Consider the following 4,540-nt stretch of genomic DNA (forward strand, 5'->3'; position numbering starts at 1 on the left):
TTACAGGTGCAGCATTCTTTGTGTGTAGACCGTTCTACAAGATGAAAATGACATTACTATAAAGAGCTCCACTAACACATCAGTCTACTCACAGTGGCAGAGGTCTGGCACAGTGAGAGATTGTGGTGTTAACCTGACACAACCATCTGAATAACACAGGGTAAACGAATCCTCTCTGTTTCACCTGTGTTGTGTTCAGTGACTGTCTGGAGTGCACATGCAAGCAGCACTCCCAAATGTGACACTCATTCTTTACTATGACAGTATGTTGCATTGGGGTGGGGGGAGTAAATGGAGAACTTTCCCAATGAGAGAAAGCAAACTGGAGAGGACATCCAGCTCCATCTGCTCTGGACTATTGTACAGTAACAGCAAAGAGCTGTAAATGTCACCGCACTACCTAGCAATTTTAGCTGCTACTGGTGATTTTTATAGGTGATGATCCAAATGTTTCAATTGTCCCAAACCCCCCTCATTACTCTATTGCCAGGGTTTTAAGCATATCTCTGTAAATAACACATCACAGGTAGAAAACTTTACTTTCAACATGCAGCTCACCAGAGATACAAAAGGCATTTTGAGCTTGGAGGTGTTACCAGTGCAGTGCTGAGAAAGGGAAGTATCAGTTACATTCCTGAGAAAACAGGGCAATCTGTCTGAGTGTGGAACAGCAGAGACAAGAGCAAGAGCTCAGTGGCCACACTACTCTAACCACAGTTTCCTTGAAAGGAGCAGGAGAGTGCATTTTCTCTGCAAGTCTCTCTCTCCCTCCCTCCTTGTTTAATCATCTTTTCTCACATGCCTGAAAGCAATATTCGTGTGTCAGAGTTGCAAGGTTGCCTTTACATGACCAAGCTACTCATACTGTACACTGTATTAGGCCAGCCTGCTCTTTTCCCCCGCAGGTCATCCAAAGGTTTCTAGACTAAACTTCCTGAAGAGGCTTTGAGAGTAAGTTTTATGCTCTCTCTGCTCAGGGAAGCTTCCCTTCAAAGAAAATGCTGTGAAAGCAGAAAACTCTCAAAACAACAAGTAAGGGTTGTGTGAGGTTGAAGCACTAAATTGCACACAAGTGAAGCTGATTTCAGATTTCATGTTTCATGGTTCTGATGTCTTATTTATTTCCAAATGAAAACAAACAAACAAAACCAAACAATTATAAAATGTCCAAAACCAATCAAACAAATAGCCCCAAAATACCCACAACCCCAAACAAGTACTTTCTGTGTCTTAGCGAGATACCAGAGTTCTTGGATATCAACAAAGGACAACCTTTCTCCTCTGAGCTAATCACTCTCAGAGCTTTTCCATTTGGCTACACTGTATTTAGCATTCTTTTTTTTTCAGGTGCTGCATCCTGCTTGCTTACCTCTCCTAACCTCTTCAAGTTCAAAACCATGAACTTTATCATTTCACCTGAAAGGTGGACAACTTTCATATACCACAGATTCCTTTTTGGTCCAGACAGCATTACCTATATATACAGGAAAACTAACACAAAGGATAGTAAAAAAGGAATGCCAGGAAAATACCAATCCACTCTAACTAATCTGAAATCACTTTGCCTGTTCTGCATAAGTGTATTTAAAGAGCATCACAGCAAGAATTTAAGTAGACATTCTTCCTTTTGGTTATTTCCTGAATATTGCTGTCTATGCCATTTACTGCTATGTATTTGACTGATTTAAGATGGGCAGCACGTGGAGTACAGGCTGGTGGCTATATTGCTTACAAAGTACCTTGTGCACTATAAATAACAATACACCTGGCAATTATTAAAAAAAAACCCAGAGCATTCAAAATTTAAAAAAACCCCATCAACATTAGGTTTAATTTAATCCACCTCCACAGGCCACGCAGGCCAGATTTTATTCACTATTATCCAGAGTTCGTTAATGCTCTGGGTTGATAAATCCCAAAGAGACAGCACTATCTGGCAAAGGGAGACTGACACCCCCCCCTTCTCTGATGCATTTGTTTTGTAACAGATTACTTAACACCAATCCCAGGACTCAGGGAGTCTGTAGGCTGCATGCCCATTCCACTTCCCAGCTATAAGTAAATATTGAGCTGAAACAGAAGCCAGCCTAGACAAGCCTTAAATTCAGAATTATCAACCTTGTAATTATAGATGTAAAATTTCTGAAAGCAATTGTCTATTTGGATGCGTTTTCTGTGCTCCCAGCCAGGACTCTGCTATCAGCTGAACCATCCTCAAATTCCATGACGACACAGCCAAGGAAGGTTTGATTACTTGGCTCCGTCCAAAATTTTTCATGAACACGCTGCTTTGCCTGGACCTGAAGGCACAAGATAGATATTGTGCCCTGTTTTCCAGGGAAAAAATTAATGCCAAGTTCAGGAGACAGAGGAGTATCTTCTCCTGCATCTCCTCATGATAACACCAATTCTGTAAGAGAAACACAGAAACTGTCTTTGTTGTTACTCATAGACTTGCCATTCCACTTTAGATAGTTGTCTCATGCCCTTGGATCTAGTTTTGACTCAGACAAGAAGGTAAAAAATTATAATTAAGGTATTACGTTTTTCTCTTTTACTGGTCTGCTTCTTTACCTAATGGTCCAACCTGAATTAACTTCAGTTCCAATTTCTGTTTACTTTTTTATACAAAGCTTCTCCTAATTTTTCTTATTCTGTTCTTTCTGAATGTAATTTGCTCCCCTTTCTTATTTGGGGACTAATGAGAATTCAGAGACACCTTATTACCTCAACATTGCCCTCAGCACCCAATTAGCTAAAAATATCTCCAAGCAGCAGCTAATTGCAAGTTCAACTATGAGCCTTGGAATTCCAAAGAGTTTAGGCGCTGAACTTCTAGCAGAACAGACTGACTGGCACCTCTATCATCCATTGAGAGTCTAGAGCACCAATTGCAGGAATGTTACAGAAACTTTTACAAAACAGGTAAGGACCTTGCCTGACTTTTTTAATCCCTGAGACAAACTGTAGTGCTTCCACTTCCAAAGATGTGAAAACTCTCAACTTGCTCTGCACCATTTGGCCCAGATTTCAGTACTGCTTTTAGGAATAATTTAGCTGGATCCTACTATGTATGCTCAGTCTCTTTAAACATTTAACTTAGTGAGGCATGTGGTTAAAAGATGGTACTACATCTAGTTGAAAATGAGTTTATAAATTGCAATTACAAATTGTTAATTGTAAGGTAATGCTCAGTAAGATGACAGGGTACTAGAAAATGCTAATGAACACTGGTCAGTCTCCAACAAATGGAATTTTTCTCTTACAAAGTCTTTTAACATCACATCACACAGGATGTTTGCTTTCTTTTTACCATTTCTCTCATGAGCAGTTTTCTTGCTGGTGTGCAAATAAGACACTTTAATGAACTTTCTTTTCAGTTTTTATTTTCTGGATTCTTTCACCTTCCAAATGCCACTAAAATCTGTGATTAGAAACAACCAGAATATCTCCTGTAGGCCTCCTTTGGGTATAAGGCAAAAAAGTTAGAAAATTTCTGGCATTTTGCAAAATGTTTAGATATTAGATGCATAACTATTATAGAAAATTAAATTTAAATATGCTTTGCTGAGTTTCTTGGGTTTGTGGCTTTTTACTTGTCTGTTTTAAAACCAAACTGTAGTTAAAAACTGACATAACAAAAGCAACAGTGTGGAAGACATGTCCAAAAACAAACAAGTAATTTTTCTCACTCTTTTTATTGCACTTAGCTATTTTTATTTACTTCAGTTGGTGAAACTGTGTGCTTGATGCAGACACCTGACACTAAGGCATGAAAACATGTTCCTCCTTTGAATAAAAACCCCAACACATTTCAAGAACAGTACATTCGTTTTAGTGATAAGCTACTTGCATTTGATCTGCCACAAAAAACTAAAGGGGAAATTCCAACACACACATCAGTTTTGTGGTTATATGAAAGTGTTCTGCTTCTCTGGGTGTCACCAAGCCTGCTGCTTAGGGTAGTTAATTGGAATAAGTTGAGCATCCATTGGTCTCACAAGCAGCAGCTCCACAGTCTGCTGCACATCCTCAAAGATGAAATTCTTATAGCTGACTTAAGGTCGCTGACAAACACTGCAAGCCTTAGGACAGAAAGGTGATTATAGAGGACAATGGTAATAGAAAATAAATCTTTATATAGCTCATGCTTATTTTGATGATTGAGTGCATTTCCTGAGCCTGGGTAGTGTTGCAGTCATTCAGAGCATCTCGAGAGGGGGTCATCTTTAATACAATTGTACTAAGCCATTCCCAGCAGAAACAGCTTATCAGACAGATCACCATCCTGCTGCTCTTTGTTACTACTACTTAAAAATAGTATGCTTCAAAATGGTGCCTATGTTTGAGCAAATACATTCCCAAACACACAACCAAAATTTCACCCAAAAAATCAACTGGCTCTTCAAATACAAGCCTTCACACGTCATCCGGCTAACAAGAAAATACAAATTGCATATAAAATGCTCGCGGATTTCGAAAATGAAGCTAAGGAGTTTTACGTGAACCTTCATTTCTTTGCTTTCGCTTCTTTTGACCG

Source organism: Cinclus cinclus, chromosome 3, assembly GCF_963662255.1.
Source record: "Cinclus cinclus chromosome 3, bCinCin1.1, whole genome shotgun sequence".
Classification (NCBI taxonomy): Eukaryota; Metazoa; Chordata; class Aves; order Passeriformes; family Cinclidae; genus Cinclus; species Cinclus cinclus.